The sequence below is a fragment of the Pelophylax lessonae genome (genome assembly GCF_965119305.1).
Source record: "Pelophylax lessonae genome assembly, chromosome: 10".
In the NCBI taxonomy this organism is placed as follows: Eukaryota; Metazoa; Chordata; class Amphibia; order Anura; family Ranidae; genus Pelophylax; species Pelophylax lessonae.
The window spans coordinates 45,841,262-45,865,048 of record NC_138777.1 but is presented as its reverse complement, the minus strand read 5'-3'; the positions used below and the strand labels follow the sequence as shown (position 1 = coordinate 45,865,048).

At 49.0% G+C, this 23,787-nt stretch overlaps 1 protein-coding gene across 7 annotated transcripts in view; it reads right to left on the bottom strand.

Moving 5' to 3' along the window:
- The window catches only part of PACSIN3 (protein kinase C and casein kinase substrate in neurons 3), a 140,245-nt gene that overhangs the window by 84,006 nt on the left and 32,452 nt on the right, over nucleotides 1-23,787 (bottom strand). For 6 of the 7 annotated variants that reach the window (XM_082271134.1, XM_082271135.1, XM_082271133.1 and 3 more), the window contains exon 2: nucleotides 909-987. The gene's annotated coding sequence lies outside the window, so the exon portion shown is untranslated. Of the gene's footprint in view, nucleotides 1-818; nucleotides 988-23,787 lie in introns of those variants that run through there. The other variant, XM_082271136.1, reaches the window with a different exon arrangement.

Genomic DNA, 23,787 nt, shown 5'->3' with positions numbered 1-23,787 from the left:
GTCACGGCACGGGGCTCTGAAGAAACGGCACCAGCGGCCGTTCCTTCAGAGCGCATGCGCCAGTGACGTCACTGGCTGCATGTAAGGTAAATATCTCCTAAATGGTGCATGTTTAGGAGATATTTACAGCACCTATAGGTAAGCCTTAATATAGGATTACCTATAGGTAAAAGTGTCAGAGGAGGGTTTACTTCCTCTTTAATTAACAATGATTTAATTAGTAAAATAATATTAATAGGTCTTACAGAAAAAAAAAAAAAAAAAAACACAAAATACCGGGACCGTGACAACTGAACCGCGATATAACGGGGGTTTACTGTAACCCCATTTAACAGGACGACGCTCAATGTGAAAGGTGCGTACCTGGAGGCAGCCAATCAGCAATCGTCTCCTTTTATACAATAAAATCGAATTGGGTTCTGTACATCACTGCAATCCTTTTTGACATTTAAAGCCGTTACCTCAGTACATGACAGTTTCTAATTGCTCTGTAACGAATGACCAGACCCCAGAATAATTGGATTTTCGTGCAACATCCAAAGGATAGTGCTGGACATAATCTCCGAGAGGTAGATGTGCGGTTCCTGCTTATGTCTGCATAATTGCCAACAGCCAGACATCGTCCAATTCTTTCCAATGACCTGGTGACACGCGTTTGCGGTGACTGCTTTCGATTTTGTGTGTTGCAAAGCTGCGCTGGAACAGTTTATATTACAAAAAAAAAATACATACCTGGGCACTGGTACATAAAATTGACAACATTTCCTTTGCACCTAAAATGCATTCCCCCCCCCCCCCTATAGATGAACAGAACTCACCGAAAGGGCACCCAGGTCCTGAGTGCACAGGACACCCCAACAAAGTGCACAGCTTCCTACATAACAGCAAATCGTATTCAAGTCACATACCTTCCAGCCAGAAGACGATCCTCGGGAAAAGGAGGAGGGGGTGAGAGGCAGACCTGCACAGACCTGTGCTCTTCCAAATCTGCAGAAAGAAGATGAGCAGTCAGTGGCAGCTGCACACTAAGCACGCACACTCACTTTCACATGACGCTCGACTAAATATGGAGACCCCAATATAGCAGTGTCCAGCCTGACGCCTTTGTCACCCTCTGCCCAGTGATGTCAGTCATCTCCAGCGCTCCCCCTCTATCCCAAACAAGCCAGCAACCCTTGATGACTCAAACGGCCTGTCATGAGAGAGTGGGCCAGGGCTTGAGACCCAGAGGGTGACTTGCAATCGGTATATTAAATTGCATCGACCCTTTTGAAATAGGCACGCCTTTTTGGAGAGACATCTGAATAATACAACATAAATCAGAAGGTTTATTCATAAAAAAAAAAATAAAAAAAATACACAGAGGAGCTAAAAAAGGAACAATAGGACTAAAATAAAGCAAAGTTATACATAAATAATCTCATAACATTCCAAACAGGACTGTAAAATTATTCATAAAGAAAAATGACACGTGTGTGAAATTAATGTAGCCAGTGGTGTACATGCAGATGCCTGGGGCGCACTAAGTTTGGGTCGTCCCCTCACTTTGCTGGCCCCCTCTGCAGTTCTAATTAAACCAAAGTACATCAAGCAAAGGAATTGACAGCATACTGCAAAGGAAAGTTGTTAAAGAGGAACTAAACTGCATCTGAGCACTAAAGATCGACCAATATCTATTTTTTTTATTGCCGATACCGATATTTTGGTCATCGCATATCTGTATCGGCCGATATTTTCATACATTAAATATTATATATTTTTTTTTTTTTTTGACAGGTACTCTTGTAGAGGGATCTGGGGGTTTAAAAGACCCCAAACCCCTCCTCTGCACTTAAAAGCATTCAAAGCACCAACTTTGGCTATTTTGAATGCTGTCATTTTTTTGAATTTGACGCCGAGTACCCGGAAGTGATGTCATGACATCACTTCCGGGTTTTTGCATGGAGACCCGATCAGAGCCTAATGTGGCTTTGATCGGGTCTCCAGCGACCGTGCAGGCTGGTAGCCCGGGTCTCCCGGTGGGGCGGGAGACCCGGGCGAGCCGGGGAAGGCGGCGGGAGGGGGAAAAGACGTCCCCTCCCGCTCCTTGTAATGACAGCCGAGCGGCTTCTCAGCCTCATCAGTTGTCATTACAAGATCGTGCGACCCTCGGCTATGGACGTCGGTACCGGGGTGATGCCTCTAGCTGCAGGCATCGCTCCAGTACAAGCACTTTCCCAAAATAGCTGCAATATCGGTAACCTCAGGGACCGATTCCGATATATCAGGGAAAATGCAGATCGGCCCCCGATAGATCGGCTTTGCCGATAACCGGTTGATCCCTACTGAGCACCACAAAGAAGAAATGCTATTTAATTTATATTATTCAAAGCAAACTCCCCCATCCATTCATGTCTCTATGCATTACTTTATTGAGAAATTACTTTGAAAAACAACCCCCTTGCATTTCTGGCTGTGGCCATCTTGAGTAAGGGCAGATTCCTGCCTAGAATTCATCTGCCCTTAGGTCAGGCATCCAGGCAGGAATCTGCCCTTACTCAAGATGGCCACAGCCAGAAATGCAAGGGGGTTGTTTTTCAAAACCATTTCTCAACAAAATAAGGCAGAGAGACATGAATTGATGGGGGGAGTTTGCTTTGAATAATATAAAGGAATTAAATAGCATTTCTTCTTTGTGGTGCTCAGATGCAGTGCAGTTCCGCTTTAACAACTCTCCTTTGCAGTATGCTGTCATTTCCTTTGCTTGGTGTTCTCTAGTTTAATTAGAATTGCAGAGGGGGCCAATAATTATTGGGACCCCATTATTTGCCCAGGCCAGAAACCAAGAACTGACTGTTAAAAAAAAAAAAAATTGATTAAGAGAGCGAAGTTCGGCTTTAAGGTAAAGTGCTTTGGGCCAGCATATTAATGCCCCTATGCTATAAGGAAGGCTTAGGCCGAAACGCGTTAGCATTTCAAAGATGTTGTAACTGCTTCAGTGCAAAATAAAATTTAGTAATAAGGGAGTGATCCTGTGCCAGCTTTTAAATTTAATGATGTCCCCAACACTTGCTTGTTTGGTATCAGATCAAAAGGCTAATTGCCGGGGCACAGGGTGTGGATCGATTGTCCATTTGTAACTCACAGCTTGGTGTTCTCTGCATTAGAAGTGTTGCTGCACATAGTACAGGGAATAGGAGCCCTTGTGACCCCCTTGCTCCTATACCAACCCAATAAACTAATGTATGCAACTATAACTTCCAACTGTCCCTCTGAGGTGAATCTTCCATACCTCTTTCAGCTGGATGCATATATCAGTATTTACAACCTATAATTAAAATGGCAAATTAAGTGACCCCTAAAAGGTCTAAAAAACAAAATAAAATAAACTTCAATTATCTAGTAAAAAGGTACCTCTACTGCCCCCCTGCACATGGGGCCATTCAGCCGCAGCATGTCCCTCCTGGCCCTCAATATGCAACCTGTCCAAGTCTGATAGGTAGGCATGTAGGCTGTAGCTAGATGGGACTGAATGCAACCCCAGGTATCCTCAGCTTATTGTACAAATACTGTGCTCACAAACTGCTCCCGACTGCCATCCACAAATATACAAATACTGTGCTCACAAACCGCTCCCGACTGCCATCCACCAATATACAAGCGTTTCAGAGCAGAACATGTCTTTAGGATCACAGAATCTCTGTCACAATTAAAATGGTTCTAAAGGCTGAAGGTATATTACCTTAAAGAATTAAATTAAAAAACCTGAGTGCAGCTCCCCCCAGCCCCTGAGCCCCATCTCAATCCAGCAATGTGCATGAGAGCCTCGGCTCTCCTTTGTCTCTCTTCCCTCATTGGCTCACACAGCAGTGGGATTGTCAATCACAGCCAGTGAGCCAATGAGGAGAGAGCGGGGGGCTATTGGCTATTCACAGGAGCGCAGCTTGGGAGCGAGCCTGCTCGAATGTAGTTAGAGGCATGCTAATGACTTGTTGCTCTGGAAGCCCACATCGTGGATCTAGAGAACACAGTAGTAAGACTGCGTGGCATCTACAACCTGGAAAGGAGCTTGGACATTACCCATCAGGCGCTGGCAGGGGCCAGTATAGAGGAGGGAGGAGAAGAGGAGACGCAAGCAGCAGAGGTACGCAGCTGGGTGACTGTTAGGAATGTTAGTGGGAGGAGTGTCAGGGAGGCCAGTCCTGAGTTGGTACACCCTAACATATTTGCCGAGTTGCAGGTTGAGGGGGATATCAACTCAGGGGTGGCAGAGCTGGAGCATGCGCCCTCCCCCAGCTGCCAGGGGAGGGACGGCTCCAGGAAGAAGGGGGGCCGTAACTCAGGAAAGGTTAGAAAGGTTGTGGTAGTTGGGGACTCAATTATCAAGAGAACAGAGAGGGCAATCTGTAAAAAAGATCTCGTGAACCGAACAGTATGTTGTTTACCGGGCGCCCGCGTTCGGCACATCGCAGATCTGGCAGACAGATTATTGTGCGGGGCTGGGGATGACCCAGCGGTCATGGTGCATGTGGGCACTAATGACAAAGTAAAAGGTAGGTGGAGGATCCTAAAGAACGATTTCAGGGACTTAGGTAATAGATTGAGGAAAAGGACCTCCAAGGTGCTTTTCTCTGAAATACTGCCTGTACCTCGAGCCACGCAGGAGAGGCAGAAGGAGATTAGGGAAGTTAACAAGTGGCTGAGGAACTGGTGTAGGAAGGAGGGGTTTGGGTTCCTGGAGAACTGGGCTGACTTCTAAGTCGGCTACCGGCTCTTTAGTAAGGATGGGCTGCACCTTAATGGGGACGGTACAGCTCTTTTGGGGAGAAAGATGGCCACCAAGTTGGAGGGGCTTTTAAACTAGGAGACGGGGGGGGGGAGGGCTCAGAAGTAGAATCAGTCAGGAGGGAGCAAAGGACTGAAGGCAGCTGTAGGGTCAGCAGCGACAGTAGGTCCACAACGTCAATCGGTAGGTCTGTGCGGGAGAACCTCAGACTAAACAGGAATAAACATAACCAATCACGTTTAACTTCCATAAAACTAAGAGGGGTATATGCTAATGCCAGGAGCCTAGCGAATAAAATGGATGAGTTGGAAATGTTAGTACATGAGGAGGACATAGACCTTGTGGGAATAGCGGAGACTTGGTTCGACCCCTCACATGACTGGCTGGCCAATATCCAAGGGTATTCGGTGTACCGGAAGGACAGGGTAGGAAAAAGAGGGGGAGGGGTATGTCTCTACGTCAAGAACAATGTAAAGGTGATCGAGAGGAGTGACATTATGGAAGGGATGAGTACGGAGTTAGAATCCGTATGGGTAGAACTCCATAGGGAAGGAGAAAAGGGAAAAGCAATTGTGGGGGTTTGCTATAGGCCACCTAAACAAGGGGAGGAGGTAGAGCTGGAATTTTTAGCACTTTTGGGTAAAGTGGCAAAGCTAGGATCAGTCATCATATTGGGGGACTTCAATTATCCCGACATTGACTGGGAAGAGGGGACTACACACTCACAGAAGGCCCGTCTATTCACGGAAACCTTACAGGATAATTACATGTCACAGTTGGTGGACTCTCCGACTAGAGAAAATGCAGTCCTGGATCTATTGATCACTAATGACCCAGACCTAATCTCGGAGGTAGGAGTCCAGGACAACCTGGGCTCTAGCGATCACAGGATGATCACATTTAGCGTAAATAACAATATAGCAAGGCAAGTGGGGAACATAAGAACCCTTAACTTCAGAAGGGCAAACTTTCCAAAATTGTACTCATTGATGGAAAGGGTAAACTGGGACCAGACCCTGGGATCCCTGACCACAGAGGAAAAATGGGAATGCTTTAAGAACATATTAAGCAAAGGCATCTTGCAGTGCATTCCTATGGGAAATAAATTTAGGAGAGACAAAGCCAAACCTGGCTGGCTAAACCGTAGCGTTAAAAAACTTATTAGGGGAAAAAAATTGGCCTTCAGGAAATATAAATCAGAGGGCACAGTATCGGCTTTCGACCAATACAAGGAAGCAAATAAGAAGTGTAAACACGAAATCAAGATGGCTAAAATAGACTTTGAGAGACAAATAGCGGAGGATAGTAAAAAAAACCCAAAGAAATTCTTTAAGTATATCAACAGCAAAAAAACTGGGGCAGAGCATATTGCACACATAATTAACGATGAAGGGAGGATGGTTACAGAGGACACTGAAAAAGCAACCGTGCTGAATGCTTTTTTCTCGTCGGTCAGTGTACCCCTCCTTTTCCTGTGTAAAGACTATGACTGTATGGTTAGTAGTAATACACAGGACTTGCCACTATGGCTAACAGAGGGTGAAATCAGGGAAAGGCTGGACAAACTTAACACAAACAAATCACCAGGCCCGGATGGCGTACATCCGAGAGTACTCAAGGAACTCAGTAAGGTTATATCCAGACCACTGTTCCTGATCTTTGCGGACAGTATTAGGACAGGAGATGTACCAGGGGAGTGGAGGAAAGCAAACGTGATTCCGATATTCAAAAAGGGTCAGAGGCATATACCGGGAAATTATAGGCCGGTCAGTCTGACATCAGTAGTATGTAAACTTCTGGAGGGGATGATAAGGGACTATATCGTAGAATATGCTAAAGACAACAGCATCATCAGTAGTAACCAGCACTGGGTTTACAAATGGGCGTTCTTGTCAAACCAATCTCTTAACATTCTACGAGGAGGTGAGCTGTGAGCTAGATAGGGGCAGACCAGTGGATGTGGTGTACCTAGATTTTGCTAAGGCGTTTGGTACAGTTCCCCACAAGCGCTTAATTTATAAAATAAGGTCTGCAGGTATCGACAGCAGGGTTTGCTCTTGGATACGGAACTGGCTAAAAGGGCGTGTCCAAAGGGTGGTAATAAACAGCGCATACTCAGACTGGTCTGAGGTAGTAAGAGGGGTCCCCCCAAGGCTCAGTCCTAGGACCAACCTTGTTCAATTTATTCATAAATAGCATTGAGGACGGGTTCAGTAGCTCGATATCAGTTTTTGCTGATGACACAAAATTAGGCAGGGCAATAACCGCACAGCATGAAGCAGATATCCCACAGAATGACCTGGACAAAATAACGGAGTGGGCAACGACTTGGCAAATGAGGTTTAACGTAGAGAAGTGTAAGGTTTTGCACTTGGGGACTAGAAACATTAAAGCACAATACACGTTAGGAGGGGAACCCTTGGGGGAATCAAAAATGGAGAAGGATCTGGGAGTCTTGGTTGATGATAGACTAGGCAGCAGCTTGCAATGTCAAGCGGCGGCTACCAAGGCTAGCAGAATATTAGCATGCATAAAGAAAGGGATGTTTTCCAGAGATAAGACTATAATCCTTCCACTTTATAAAACTCTGGTCCGACCGCATCTGGAGTATTCTGTCCAGTTCTGGTCGCCAGTCCTCAGAAGGGATGTGTTGGAGCTGGAGAGAGTACAGAGAAGGGCAACTAAACTAATTAGGGGACTGGAGGACCTTGATTATGAAGAGCGTCTCCAATCGCTTGATTTATTCTCCCTGGAGAAGAGACGCCTAAGGGGGGACATGATAGCAATTTTTAAATTTCTCAATGGGGATCTCAGCTTAGAAAAAAAACTGTTCAGTCGAAGGGATTGCATGAGGACTCGGGGGCATACAATGCGATTAGAGGAGAAGCGTTTTAACCTCAGGCAACGTGGGGGGTTCTTTACTGTTAGGGCTACAAGATTGTGGAATTCTCTACCACAAGAAGTGGTTTCTGCGGGTAGTATGGTGGCTTTCAAAAGACTATTAGACGTACATCTCAAAGAACAGAACATTCAGGGGTATGCGAGATGATTACAGCCACACACACCTACACAGGTTGAACTGGATGGACTATTGTCTTTATTCAACCTCACCTACTATGTAAATATGTAATGAGGGCACTCGATAGGGGGAGGAGCCAGGACTGCCGGCGGGGGGGGGGGGGGGGCGGGTTAACCCAAAAAGAAGAGGATCAGTGCTGCTCTGTGCAAATCCATCACACAGAGATGGTAAGTATAACATGTTTGCCATAAAAAAAACGGAATTTTTGTAAAATCTTACCTGTAAAATTCCTTTCTCTGAGTCCTCCGACAGTCGCCGCCCACTTCATATTCATCACCAATGGGGTTATGTCCTTTATTCCGTAGGAGTAGCTAGGCAATAGAATATGTTAGAACAAAGACTTTTAACATATCCCACCCCCAGGGGGTGGTCCCCTCAGTACATAACCCTCCACTTCCTGTATCCAACTCAGTTTCAGTGGAATAGCAGTAGAGAGTACATCAAAACCCCAAAAGAGGGGCGGGGGCGGCGACTGTCGGAGGACTTAGAGAAAGGAATTTTACAGGTAAGATTTTACAAAAATTCTGTTTTCTCTTACGTCCTCCGACAGTCGCCGCCCACTTCATATTCATCACCAATGGGGATGTCCCAAAGCAGTGTAAACATGAGGGGTGGGAAGAACACAGCCGCGCCCAAGGCAACGCCGTCTCCCCATCAGAGAAAGGAACCTCACCAAAGGAAGGAAACCAGTTGGGCATAAAAACAAAACACTCGCTCAACAGGAGCAAGAAAACCCAGGGAAAAAACAAAAATCCCAAAAAGCCAAAGAACCCGTAACGAGGGCTCCAGGAAACTGCCGCACTAAGAACCTTGCAGCCAAAGGAAGCATCAGCCGATGCCTGAACATCTACTCTGTAGAATATCGTGAAAGTGTGTACGGTCGACCAAGTCGCCGCCTCACACACCTGGGCCACAGAGGCCCCATGACGACAGGCCCAAGACGTACTCAGAGATCTGGTAGAGTGCGCCTTCACAGGTACGGGGGGAACATTCCCCCTCAAAGCATAGGCCTGATCAATGGTCCGACTGATCCATTTGGCGATTGTAGAAGCCGACGCCGCCATGCCCTTCCGAGGACCTCCCGGAAGGACAAACAAGGCATCCGACTTGCGAGAAGACTCAGTCGATGTGAAATAGACTCTAATCGCCCGGACAACATCCAAGGAGTGAAGCAACACCTCCGTCGGATGCTTCGGCTTCGCGCAAAGCGAAGGTTTGACAATGTCCACATTGAGATGAAAGTCCGAAACCCTTTTTGGAAGAAAAGAAGGGTTAGGTCGCAAGACCACCTTGTCCAAATGCACAACCAGACACGGAGACTTGCAGGACAAGGCTGCCAGCCCCGACACTCGACGAGTCGAGGTGATAGCCACCAAAAAGGCGACCTTCTAGGATAATAAAGACAGCGAGATCTCCCTGAACCTTTCAAAAGGAGCACGCTGCAATACTGATAGAACTAGATTCAAGTCCCAAGGGGTAAGAGGGTACCTCCTAGGAGGGATCAGATGACGTACCCCCCGCACAAAAGTGCTAACCAAAGAATCAGATGCCAAAGGCCGTCGAAAAAGAACGGCCAAAGCAGACACCTGACCCTTGAACGTGGCCAGCGCCAGACGCTGGTCAACACCCGTCTGAAGGAAGGGCAACACCCTAGACACCGAATAAGTGTCAGGAGAGAAACCCCTGGATTCGCACCAGGCAAAATACGCCTTCCAAGTACGGGAATAAACCTTCCCCGAGGAAGACTTCCTCGCATATATTAAGGTGTGAATGAACTCAGGGGAAAGACCCCTGTTCTTCAAGACCTCGGTTTTAACAGCCAGGCCGTCAAGGCCAGCGACTGTAAAGCAGGATGGAAGATCGGTCCTTGCGACAGAAGATCTTCTCGAAGAGGCAGACGCCACGGGGCGTCGATTGCCAGATTTACGAGGTCTGCGTCCCAGGACCGGCGAGGCCAGTCCGGTGCCACAAGAATCACCGTGGTCGGTTCCGCGAAGGAACCTGGACAGCAATTGAATCGGTGGGAACGCATACATCAGTTGGTACTGATGCCACGGGGCAACCAACGCGTCCGACGCGTCTGCCCGAGGATCGTACGTCCTTGCCACGAACCGTGGTACTTTGTAGTTCAGACAAGACGCGAACAGGTCTACCTCCGGAAGACCCCACCTCGCGCACAACATCTGGAAGACAGCCGGGTGAAGGGACCATTCTCCCTGGTCCAGGGTTCGACGGCTCAGATAATCCGCCTGCCAAATTTTCACCCCCGGAATGTGACCTGCCGATATTGCCGGGACATGCGTCTCGGCCCAAGACAGAATCGCGGCCACTTCTCGAGCCGCCCGGGCACTCCTGGTGCCCCCTTGGTGATTGATGTAAGCCACCGCCGTGGCATTGTCCGTCTGCACCCGAACCGGGTAGCCGTGAAGATTGTCCGTCCAACGACGAAGACAGAGGAGTATCGCTCGCAGTTCCAGAACGTTGATCGGAAGGGAGGATTCCTCCGTCGACCAAACACCCTGGGTGGACAGAACGCCCAGAACACCACCCCAGCCCGACAGGCTGGCGTCCGTGGTGATCACCGTCCACGAAAGGGGACGAAAAGACTTGCCCCCCGATACTGAGGGGGATAGAAGCCACCACAGAAGATCCCTTCTGGTCTGAGAACTCAATGACATCTGGAGATCCAGAGACTGCGGACGCCCGTCCCACTTGGACAATATCTCCGCTTGGAGATCCCGTGTGTGAAACTGGGCGAAGGGAAATCGCCTCGAAAGCCGAGACCATCAATCCCAGACACCGCATGCACGTCCGAATGGACGAAGATGGAACGTCCCTGAGGGACCTGACTGCCTCCTGAAGAGCTGCGAGTTTTTCTTCCGGCAGGAAGACCTACGCCTGGACAGAGGCCAGAATCATACCCAGGTAAGAAATCCGAACCGATGGGCACAATGTCGACTTTGGAAAATTGATCGTCCAACCAAACTCCTGCAGAGTCTGCAACGTGACGGACAGATCCTTCTCCAGACTCTGGCTGGTCGCAGACCGAACCAGAATATCGTCCAGATACCCCAGAACCGAAATGCCCTGGGCCCTCAACAAAGTCAGAACCGGTGCCAGCACTTTGGTGAACACCCTTGGAGCCGAGGCGAGACCAAAAGGCAACGCCACAAATCGGTAATGATCTTCCGCTATGGCGAATCGAAGGTACCTCTGGTGACCCTCGAAAATCGGGATGTGAAGATACGCATCTTGCAAGTCGATGGAAGCCATGAACTCCCCCGGAACCAGGGCAGCCACCACCGACCGCAGGGATTCCATGCGGAACTTGCGCACCCGCACAAGGCGGTTCAGCGCCTTCAAGTCCAGAATCGGACGCACCTTGCCCTCCTTCCTGGGCACCGTGAGCAGATTGGAATAGAACCCCCGAAATCTGTCCCGATGAGACACCGGGACCACCACTCCCTGAGCCCTCAGGTCCTGCACCGCTAGATGCAGGTCCCGCAAACGCTCCGGGGATAACAGAAGACTTGAGGGAAAAAATCTGCTCTCCGGCCGAGAGAGAAACTCGATCTAGTGGCCAGATCGAACGATTTCCTGTGAAGTGGGCGAGGGCGCCCCTTCAGGCCGCACTGTTGTGGGCCGCAGAACCGGATTGGCCGGACTTTTGCTTATCTGCCCACGGCTTCTTGCGGGAGCCTTGACCCTTGGACGGCTTGTCCCAAAATGTGACCGAAAGGCACGAAAGGACCCCTGAGGGGGCCGAAAGAAAGCATTCTGTTTTCCAGGAGCCATCTTAGTCTAGTGGGATTGAGGTAAGAGCGTGCTCTTACCCCCCATGACCCCTTTAATTAGGGCATCCAGGGATTCGCCAAAAAGGCGAGAACCATCAAACGGCAGATTGGCCAAGGTCTTACGTGAAGATTGATCCACAGACCAACACTTCAACCAAACCAGGCGGCGAGGTAACACCGCCACACTGTGTACACGTGCAGCCAACGGAACCACATCCAGGTCCGCATCACACAAATACATGACACCCTGGTGGATTTGATCCACCATATCCAAAGTCGCCTGGGGGGCAGAATCAGCCACCAGGACACGCCTAAGCACCTGCGTCCAGTTCGCGACCGCCTGGGCCGCCATAAGTGAAGCAATAAAGCTTTCAACATAGAACCCATAATAGAATAGGTACGACGGGCAAAGGACTCCATCCTCTTGTCCGTGGCATCCCGGAACACCGGGGTGTCTGCAGCAGGAATCGCAGTGGACTTGTTCAAAACTGCTAACGCCTGGTCCACCGGAGGTGGGACACACCAACGCCCATCAGTAGCGGGCGTAAAAGGATAGCGCAGCTTAAACCTACTTGGTACAGCAAAAGGTTTGCGTATATTACGCCATCGTTCTTTCACAGCGCGCTGAAAATCATCAGTGCATGGAAACATCTGCGATGATATGCGCCTTTTCTGCGTCCCATAAGCCGCCAAGGCAGCTGGAGGACATGTTTCCTCCTCCAAACGCAGAGTTTGCTTGATAGAAGCAACCAATTCATCCATGAGCGCAAGCTCTTCAGACGAGCCAGGGGGAGAATTATCAACCCCCTCTACCTCAGCCTCCATTACTAACCCTATAAGGTCCCGGGAGGAACGAGACCCCGATAAGGAGATCTCCGCCCCAGCAGCCCCAGTACCATCACCCTCTTGAAACAGAGGAAATTGAAAACTCTGGGCCTTTTAGAGGATTGAGCAACCACCAGCATTTGCACCTGAGTCGCAAGGCTAGCCACAATCGCAGCCAAATCCCCCCCCGGGGGGGGGGGGGAAACCGCAGTCCCCTGGCTTCCCCCTAAATTGGCAGGAAACTAGTATTCCTGAAAATCCATGTCCTTGTAGCAGCAAAAATAAATGGGTGACCGCCCCTTTAAGAGAGCGCTGCGATCGTAGCCCACTCACACTAGGCACCCCACACAAGGGACCCCCACAGGGACAAGTATACCAAGGCAGGATACAGGGAATAAAAAGAAATGAACCTGGAGAGATCGGTGCTGCTGCTGCTGCCTGCGGTGCTCCTGAAGGAAAGGAAATGCTGGCATACAGGGCGCTCTATGAAAGCCTATGGAGGCTACAAGAAAATGGCCGCCATGCATGTAAAACATGCGGCCGGAGCGATCGCAGTCAAAATGGCGCCGTTTGGCGCCGAAACCGCCGCTCCCACACCCCATGAGGGAGAAGTATAACACACCATCTGCCCAAAAAAGGAACATGGTAAACTGCCGCAGCGGCGCTGTAATGTGCCCCAAGCATGAGAAACTCAAGCCCCACAGCACACAGCCGTTCACACAAACAGAAAACTGACACAGAGTGCAGCCAGCCCCCCCTCCTGCAGCCCACAGCTTGCAATGTGAGAGATAGGGAAAACTTAATAGTGTGAACACAGGGCAAGGTACACAGTCCCAGACTGACACCCCCCAGACAGACAGGTCCCCACATAAATGCACTTACCTCACACACGGCGTGGAGGACCCGCACAGGCGAACAACCCGCTGCACATGAGGCAGGGAGAGTCGCATCCAGGGCGCATCAGAAGGTGGGTTGAGAAACCGCACAGCGTCCAGTGAGGTAGCCACCTCACCTAGCATCCCTGCACGGAACAGGGATGGGTCGTTCAGATAACTCAGGAGCGATACCTGACTGAACGCTCGATGGCGGGCTCAGAAGCCACTGACCCACAGCCTGCTACCAGGGGGGTCAGCCCGAGACGCAGCCCGCATGATCCTCTTCATCAGAAGAACTAACTAACGCTGGTAAAATAACAGCTAACAAGAAAGAGAGAAAAAACTCAAATAAAATCCAAAGAAAGGAAAGAGAGCTGAGACAAGGTGCCCCAGCACAGAAACTTCCAGCTACTCCTGACAGCTAGACAAATGAAACTGAGTTGGATACAGGAAGTGGAGGGTTATGTACTGAGGGGACCACCCCCTGGGGTGGGATATGTTAAAAGTCTTTGTTCTAACATATTCTATTGCCTAGCTACTCCTACGGAATAAAGGACATAACCCCATTGGTGATGAATATGAAGTGGGCGGCGACTGTCGGAGGACGTAAGAGAAAAAAAAGTTCTATCAATGGTCCTAATGCTTACGCGTTTCATACCTGTGTGGGCCTTAGTCATAGCCAATAATAAAAAAACACAAACTAGTTAAGCGCACTACAGGGTCCAGCTTCACAGTAAACAGCCAATGGGGGAAATGTAATGTAAATCAGGGGCAATTTCATATAACAAGTGTCCTGCAGCTTGCCAATAAAAAGGTACCTCTAAGGCTCCTTGCAAATGGAGTTGAGCGGGAGCATATCCCTCCTGGCCTACAACACGCAGCCTGTCAAGTCTGATAGGTAGGTAGGCTGCAGCTAGATGGAGCTGAATGCTGTACCGAATTATGGGACTGGCGTTTAAAGGTCATCGTCCCTGAATGGACAGGGTTCTAAAGGCATTTAAGGTGACACCTATGCAGTATCATAGGTTTTGCAATTCCATAGATGTGTGCTATTTTATCTAATTACAACTTTCTTTATATTCTACCAAAAAATAGGTAAATTATGTCTTGCTTGCCCAAAAATCTATTTTAGTGTATTTTCTTTCTGAAAATATGCATTTGATAAATAACTGTAAATGATGTGTGACATAAAAAAAATTGCAACTACCACCATTTTATTCTCCAGGGTCTCAGTTTATAGAAAATGTATACCTTTTGGGGGTTTACAGTAATTTCTAGCAAAAAAAAAAAAAAATTGCTGATTTTAATGTGTACAAAAAAATAAAAACGGACCCAGTTGACCAGTGGTTAAGGAAGGTTGTCTTAGGGAACACCATTCTCCACTTTATGACCTTCACCATCAATTCAATATTCTGATCTTATCGTCTCCCAAAACTTAATTTTAAATATATTCCATTTTTATGGGCTGCTGAAGCTTATTGCTGAACTGCAGACAGATATACTGTACGAGACACAAATTACTGCAGCTCTGTATTCAGAACTACACAGCTAGATGCTTTTTTTTTTTTTTTTTGCAAGCAATTTAAATAGCTAAATCGGACTGATTAACTTTTTGCAATCCCTGTACAGCAAAGCTCAGACTTAAGGGGGGGAAGCAACACAAAGGGCCAATATGCTGGATTTTAGTGTAAGGGGCATGAAGATAGCAGGAGAGAGAAGAGTGACAGAGAGAGAAGTTACAATGGCTAAAGGCTACATAAAATAGCCCTTAACCAGGACACAGGAGCCTTAACCGGGTCAAAAAAAGAAGCCTCAACTGAAAAATAAGTTTAAAGAAAAGCACCCCTTTAAGGGGGAACAGCCCCTCAAACGGCAGCTTGCAAAACTTTGCGGCCAAAAGAAGCATCTGCAAATGCCAAAGTATCTACCTTTTTTTTTGTGAAGGTATACACCGACGACCACATAGCCGCCTTGCAAACTTGCGATATTTATGCCTGATTAAGGAAGGCCCAAGAAGTACTCAGCGCCCAAATAGAATCGGACGTGACAGGGGAAGAAGGAACCTGACCTTTAATGGAATAGGCCTGAGTCTCCGTCTGTCTGATCAATCTGGGGACGGTAGCCGAAGAAGCGGCCAGCCCTTTCCCTGGTCCGTCCATAACCACAAAAAGCGAGTCTGACCTTTGAAAGGACTCAAGCTGCCAGATACTCCCAAATCGCAAGAATTACATCCAAAGTATGCAAAGCAATTTCTGTGGGATGAGCCAGCTTGGGACACAAGGAAGGCAACACAATGTCCTCAAATGGAAGTCAGACAACTTTGGGCAGGAATGATGGACAGGGACGAAGAACCACTTTATCCCTATGGACCACTAAGTTGGGACTGCAACAGAATAATGCCGCCAATTACAATACCCTGTGGGCCGAGATAATAGCCACTAAGATCGTCACCTTCTGAGATCATGTAGACAAGGGAATCTCCCGAATGGTCTCAAATGGAGGTTTCTGGAGAACCAAAAGTACTAAAATTAAATCCCATGGAGGCAAAAGAGACCGTACAGGTGGAGCCACATGTTGAACCCCCCGAATGAAGGTACGAACTAAAGAGTGCGTAGCCAAGGGTCGCTGAAAAAAGATTGCCAGGGCAGACACCTGGCCCTTGACTGTACTCGAGGCCAACTTTTGATCAATGCCCTGTTGAAGAAGGGTTAAGATCCGAGCCACAGAATAGGATCGAGGATGAGCGCCAATCAACTCACACCAAGAAATGTATGCTTTCCACATATGATGGTATATCTTGCTGGAAGACAAATTTCTCGCCTTCACCATAGTAGGGTTTCACTGATCCAGACAGATCTCTATTCCTCAGTATCTGGCTTTCAATAGCTATGCCATTAAAATCAGTGAAAGTAAAGCAGGATGGTAAATCAGCCCTTGGGACAACTGGTCTTCTCTGAGAGGAAGCCCCCAAGGGAAGTTTCTGGCCACCAGACTGATTGGAAGATACTTGCCCTTGATTTCTTGCAGGAATTGCGGAAGAAGCCTGAGCAGAGGATAATACTAGCCTAAGCGTGGCCCTTGGATGCCTGCGGCATCTGCCAAAGGAACCCATGATCTTGCCACAAACCTCGGTATCCTCCTGTGGAGCCGATCCTGCTAAAGGAGTTGCATGTCGGACTTTGCAAATAGAAATGTCTGGAGCGCGAGGTGACTTACGCGTAACAAACGACACAGCCACGTCCGTTGCTACATCAGCAGCATCCTCAGTTTTTTAAATGTCTCACGCACTGCAGTGATAAGTGCGTCTACCAGCACTTTCTGGATCTGGGTGGTGTGATATTGAGCCCCCCCTGGACGCGCCGCATCCACAGCGGCAACAGGCTCAGAATTAGATGAGACCGACTGAGCAGGGAAAGACAGGGGACGCTTCCTCCTGGGCCTTTGCCCACAGGCAAATTCCACCCAGGACACTAGGGACTGCAGGACCACCGTCAGTGCAACCATGGGATTCCGAGGGACCTGCCACTTCCATGAGGGGGTCAATGGGGGAGATATGACCCTGAGGCTCCATAAGGAAAGGAAGACCTTGCAGTACAAAAACGATCTATTGGCACCACTAAAGGATCCCCCCAAGGCTCAAGGTACCCATCAACAGAGAGAGAGGTAACAGGGACCCCCAAGGAGTCACCCTACCGATCGCAGAAGCGCCGAGAATTCAAACCCAGCATCACCATGGCCATCCCTGTTTATGTCCCGGGCACAGGAAGAGGAAACTGAGGAGGAAGAGGAGGAGCTTCGGCATCCCCATCTCCAGCGTCTCCCAAGCTAAGGGAAAATGGCCTCCGTGACATCATTAGGCTACACAAACATGGCCACCAGCTGGAGACCAACCAGACTAAAGGAAAATGGCCCAGTGACAGGCAAAGATGGATGCGGCCTCCAGCGGGGAGGATGAGGGCTTCATTTTCAGGTAAGCAACAGCCGGTGGCAAGGGGTTAACATGTTAGCTGCCACAAGTAACAAAGCTAAAGTGGAATCCCTTCCTTACCGTCAGTCTTGCACAGTGGTACAGGCTCCTCCCCTGTACAGAAATTGCTTACTATGATTTCACTGCACTGTGAGCTTCTGCAGACCAACATCCCCATCAATGCATTTTGAGACCAACATCCTCATCAATGCATTTTGAGATTTGTAGAATTCGTCCCAACTACCAGCCCTCAGCTTGCATCAAGGCTGAGGCCTTTTGAGAGGCGTACTGTAGCATGGTGCCATTATGTTTTCAAGAAGCATGTACACTACTATGCTGGCCCCTCTCACCAGCCCATCTGCCTGCATTGCATAGAGAAGCACAGAGAACCAATGATTACATCACTAGGTCTCAAATAACATAATAAAAATGGATTTAAAGAGTTAATTAGCATTTTGATGGGGGGACGGGGACAAGGGAAGGAAAAGTAGAAAAATATGCAGATTAAACTTTAGCTTTAACCACTTGCCGACTGCCTAAAGTACATTTACTGCGGCAAAGTGAATCTATTGCACAAAATCACGTACCTGTACATGAATTTATGCAATAGCCACCCGGTGGAGCGGGCATGCCGCCCGAGGCACGATCATGCGCCGATTCGACAGAGGGGGAGCCAGGGCCGGCGGTATCACTAGGCAAAATAGACAGGAGTCTAGAGCGCACTTCCACCTAGGGCGCAGCCCCTGTCCAGTTGATTCCCCAGGGGTGGGTGAGCTTGGCTCCCCACTCCTGGTCACTGTAAGCCCCGTTCAGTGCCGGCTGTCCAGGGAATACATCCGGCTGCAGGTGCCGCCAATCCCCCGATGTTTCCTGCTGAGCTCCCCGCTGTCACATCTCCTTACCGTACAGCTGACAGTGCCGACCCTGGCACTCCTTCGCTCCAGCCTGTCCCTCTGTTGTAGCCTGTGGGTGAGTGCTGCAGAGGGGGCGGTGCTTGGTGGAGATTAGGGGAGCATTGGGAGAGGTGCAATGGCTGCCTGTAAGCCGAATCCCCGGCTGGTGGGGAACACCAAGAAGCGGCTGGACAGCGCTGGTGGGAACTCCTGCCAATACTGCCCGTCTGCTGCGGAGGAGAGCCCTGAAAGATGGCGGATGAAGACATGAAGAGGTAAGGAGGAGAATGAATCCCGATCTACATCAAGCTATGGGGGAGTTTTAGTAGTGGAAGTAGGGGTCAGGAAGGGTCCATATAGGGGGGGGGGGGGGGTCAGGTAGGGTCCATGTAGGATCAGGGGGGGGGGGGGGGATCAGGTAGGGTCCGTGTAGGGGGGGGGGCCAGGTAGGGTCCGTGTAGGGGGGGTCAGGTAGGGTCCATGTGGGGGGGGGGTCAGGTAGGGTCTGTGTACGGGGGTCAGGTAGGGTCCGTGTAGGGGGGGGGGGGGGTCAGGTAGGGTCCGTGTAGGGGGGGGGGGTCAGGTAGGGTCCGTGTAGGGGGGGGGGTCAGGTAGGGTCCGTGTAGGGGGGGGGGGGGGTCAGGTAGGGTCCGTGTAGGGGGGGGGGGTCAGGTAGGGTCCGTGTAGGGGGGGGGGGGTCAGGTAGGGTCCGTGTAGGGGGGGGGGGTCAGGTAGGGTCCGTGTAGGGGGGGGGGGGGTCAGGTAGGGTCCGTGTAGGGGGGGGGGTCAGGTAGGGTCCGTGTAGGGGGGGGGGTCAGGTAGGGTCCGTGTAGGGGGGGGGGATCAGGTAGGGTCCGTGTAGGGTGGGGGTCAGGTAGGGTCCGTGTAGGGTGGGGGTCAGGTAGGGTCCGTGTAGGGTGGGGGTCAGGTAGGGTCCGTGTAGGGTGGGGGTCAGGTAGGGTCCGTGTAGGGTGGGGGTCAGGTAGGGTCCGTGTAGGGTGGGGGTCAGGTAGGGTCCGTGTAGGGGGGGGGGGTCAGGTAGGGTCCGTGTAGGGGGGGGGGTCAGGTAGGGTCCGTGTAGGGGGGGGGGTCAGGTAGGGTCCGTGTAGGGTGGGGGGGTCAGGTAGGGTCCGTGTAGGGTGGGGGTCAGGTAGGGTCCGTGTAGGGTGGGGGTCAGGTAGGGTCCGTGTAGGGTGGGGGTCAGGTAGGGTCCGTGAGGGGGGGGGGGGGGTCAGGTAGGGTCCGTGAGGGGGGGGGGGGTCAGGTAGGGTCCGTGTAGGGTGGGGGTCAGGTAGGGTCCGTGAGGGGGGGGGGGGGGTCAGGTAGGGACCGTGTAGGGAGGGGGGGTCAGGTAGGGACTGTAAAGAAGGGGGGGTCAGGTAGGGTCCGTGTAGGGGGGGGGGGGGGTCGGGAAGGGTCCGTAAAAAAAGGGGGGGTCAGCTAGGGTCCGTGTAGGGGTCAGGTAGGTCCGTGTAGTGGTTTGATTTTTTACATTTTTTTTATTGGATATGTTTTTATGGCAGAAAGTAGTTTTTTTTTTCAAAAATGTTTTTGAAATTTGGGGGGGGGGGGGGGGTGCAGTGTCGCACAGCCCCGCAATTGTCAGCTAAAGTAATGCATGGCCTGGTCATTAATGGGGTAAATCCTTCCGGATCTGAAGTGGTTAAACTCCCTATCATGCCAATAACACGAGAGGCCGTGCAATGGGCAAAGGCAGCAGAGTAAGTGTAGAGAGGCCGCGCTCTGGCTGTAGGGCGTTCTGGTAACTGATCTTCCTCTAACATGCTTCCCATTATAAACCTACAGGTGTAGACTGGAGAAATAAATGGCAACGTTTTAAAAAGGTCATCTCTGCTCACACGGGATTAACATTCTCCCTGATACATCGCCGTATGACAGCTTTAAACAGCTCTTTTTTCCTCGTCTACATACAAAAAAACAACCCCACTGCTAATTCAAACAAAAATAAAAAAATGGAGAAGAATCGGGATGCACTTATATAAAATAATTGAATTCTTTTTCACATTCTTATTATACAGAAACAATTACTCCTGCCTACAGCTTGATACAACTATCGAACATTCTCTGATTGCAAACAAGGCAGGGCTCGACAAACCCCAGGCGCCAGGTCGCCATGGTGACAAGGAATTGAATTCTGGCACATGGGCTGCCGCCCCAATGCACCACCCCCCCCCCGTCCCCCTCGTTATCTATCCTGGGCTTCGCATGTCCATCTGCAGGTCCAGGACTGGCAGAGCGGGTCCATGTAACAGCCAGGCAACTTGCATCTTCATGAGGAAGCTCACACATTTTATTTCAGAAAGGTTTTCTTTAAATCTAAATCCCCCAGCACTGGGATTAGAATGACAGCCCTGCAGTATACGGCCACTTCTGATCCTAATGTCAAGTACACTTCAAAGCACAACGTGAAACATCTTAAAAAAATTACTGAAGTAGGCATGAGCTGCCGGGTGGCTGACGTCTGCGTTATGAAGTTTAATTTATACTCTGCAGTGCGATTGTAAACTCCCAAGGCTGCACCAGCACAATGTGGCCACCAGGTGGCAAAATAAAAGATTTTCCTACAATAATAAATTCCACTGACGTTCCAATAAATTCCCATACATAGACATGCAAATCAACCACGGGCAAATCCAAGCCTGTACAGAAAACTCACTGCCTAACTTTTTCCCTGATTCTCTGTTTCTGCCCAGACGATCATTCCTAGTTACCAGGATTAGAGGGATTAAACCTATTTTGAGGTTATAAAGTCCCATCACTGCAGAATTCAGCAAAACACTTGTACAGCATAAGCCTGAATACACACTTGAACACCAGCATGTAATTTTTCCGCACGGATTTTGAGTGTTTTTAGCCATTTGCAGACTTGCGCATTTTAGTTTTAGCCAATGAAAAGCTAGGAGGCGCATTAAACTGGCCATAGATGATCGAATCTTGACCAGTTCAGGAGGAATTGGCTGAGATTCAATCTATCTATAGGCAGGCTGGTTCTACTGAAGTCAATTCATTGATCAACTTCAGTATAACCAGCACACACACACACAGTCCGACACACACACACACACACACACAGTCGGACACACACACACAGTCTGATACCACTGCTTGCATTCACATTTCTCCTCTCTAGATGAATACTCCTGGATCTCTGCAGTCTCCTGTCCTTATCTCCGCCCTCATCCAGCCCCCTCCAGCTCTACTTGACTATGACTCAGCCCTCCTCCCTTGCTGGCAAACTCTCACGGGAGAGAGAGCGCTGTGCAGGAGATCATTAGCCTAGTCTAATTACTGAAGGTCCACCACTTATAGTTAGGAAACGCATTTCAAATCACTCCAGTGTAAATGAGGCAAAGTGGTACAGAAAAAATACAGAGCACAGTTGGCTGCCTGCTGGTGGAAGAGCACATTTCTACCCAGACCCAATAACAGTGATGTGTCAGGGCAACAAGCTATGCACCTGTATGCATTGTGGTGCCATTCCTTCTTCAATGGTGCCCCAAAGCACTAGACCATGCACCCTAAAAACACATTTCGGGGTGCACTTCTACTGAAAAAGTGGTACGTCCATCCTTTAATCTATTTGGTGCTTTGGAAGCCCATTCAAATGACTACAACACCCAATAATGCAATGCAACAAAAGAAAAAAAAAATCGAAATGGGTCCCGAAATATTTTAGAAGTTCCTGTGGTGGTCGGGTACTCTAAGAAAAGACAACCGCTTACCATCTAACAGCCTGGAAACAGTTTAGGGAGTCATAGAAGCCACAGATCCTTCCATCCTCATGTAAAATCCCCATCCAACGCATTTCCTTCAATCAGAAGCTTACTCGTAAAGTAAGCTCCTGATCAAGTGAAACATGTTAGTTGTACTGTACATTCGAAAGGATGGGTGTGTGTCTGTGTGACCTAATAAACTGTTTTGAGGCTTTTCTAAGGTGAGCAGTTCCTTTTTTTTTCTTTGAAGTTTTGCTTAGACTGATGACTCCGATAGAACCGACTCCTGTCTGTGGTGATAGCCTGGGGATTCAGAGGCCGCAGTGGAATATCCATTCTCTGCAGAGAGAACCAGTCTGCTCATTTCCTGTACTGGCGTTTTATTCACTCTTTAAAAAGGAGGACCTTTCTTAGGAGTAGAGGACCTGCTATATGTGGTGCACAGATCCATTTCTGCAGGATGTTCCAGCCCTTTGAAGGAGGCTGACATGCCCCTCACAGGCTAGCGACGTAGCCCTACTCTGCGGAGCGAGTGCGCGCCGCCGGAGGCGCGCTACCGCTCGGTCACGGACCCCCCTACCCGCGCGCGTTTGTCCGTTACACCGGGAGAAAGGCAGGCGGCTAATGTAAACAAAGCCGCCTGTTATTCTCCCCTGTGTAAGAATAGTGATCATACGGTTCTGCTATGTAGGACCATTGATCTCTGTGATTGGATGTGGCTACTGGTGTAAGAACAGTTCGAATCATGCCCCTAGGGACACACTTAACCCCTCCCTCTCAAAAAAAGTTAACCCCTTCACTGCCAGTGTCATTTTTACAGTAACAGTGCATATGTATAGCACTGATTACTGTAGTAATGTCACTGGTAACCCCAAAAGTGTCAGTCAAGGGTCCGATCTGTCTGCCGCAATGTCGCAGTCCAAAAAACAAAAAAAAAAACAAACAAAAACAAAACAAAAAACAAAACAAAACAAAAACAAAAACAAAAACAAAAACAAAAACAAAAAAAAAAAAAAAAAAAAATCGCACAGTTGATCAAATACCACCAAAAGAAAGCTCTGTTTGTGGGAAAATAAGGACGTCAAATTCATTTAGGTACAGCGTCGCACAACCGCGCAATTGTCCGTTAAGTGCCGAATCGCAAAAAAGGCCCTGGTCAGGAAGGGGGTAAAATCTTCCGGGGCTTAAGTGGTTAAGAATATAGAAGAATATAGGCTTCCATTGTTGGCCCTCTATTGAAAATGCCAGTTGGGAAGCTGTAGTGTTGACACCTTAGCAGTATATTAGTGGACTGGTCATTAAAATAGGATTTTTTTACCAATGTTCTGGATAACCTAGTTCATAAGGCCAGCCTTTTTCCCCACAATAACGCTTGGGGTGCGTCTGAATTTTCGGAAGTGTTTTCCATACACTTCCATTAAAAAATCTATAGGGCCAAAAATCTACCAAATAGGTTGCACCAAAAAGAAGAGGCTGTACCTTTTACAGGTCACAAGGAAACAACGCTGCATTTGTGGGAACAAGCCTCATAGATAATAATAATAGGACTCCCTCCCATTATGCACTGTAATGAAACAAATTACACTGGTAAAATTAGGGGCTAAAAGCCCAGCAACGGACAGCAGGACTAGTAAAAGGTATTAGCTAAAAAAACCATCAGGAGAAACTGCAAGTACTTAAAGCCTAATGCCTTGTACACACGCAACGATTATCGGCCGACCGATCGTCCGACTTTTGTGCAGAGTTGTGTTTTGTTGGTTGGAATGTGCCTAGACTGCACACGAATTTTCACGGCCAACAAAAATCTACTTCAGAAGTGATGTCATGTGCTGGTTTACTTTGTGTGTTTTTTCTT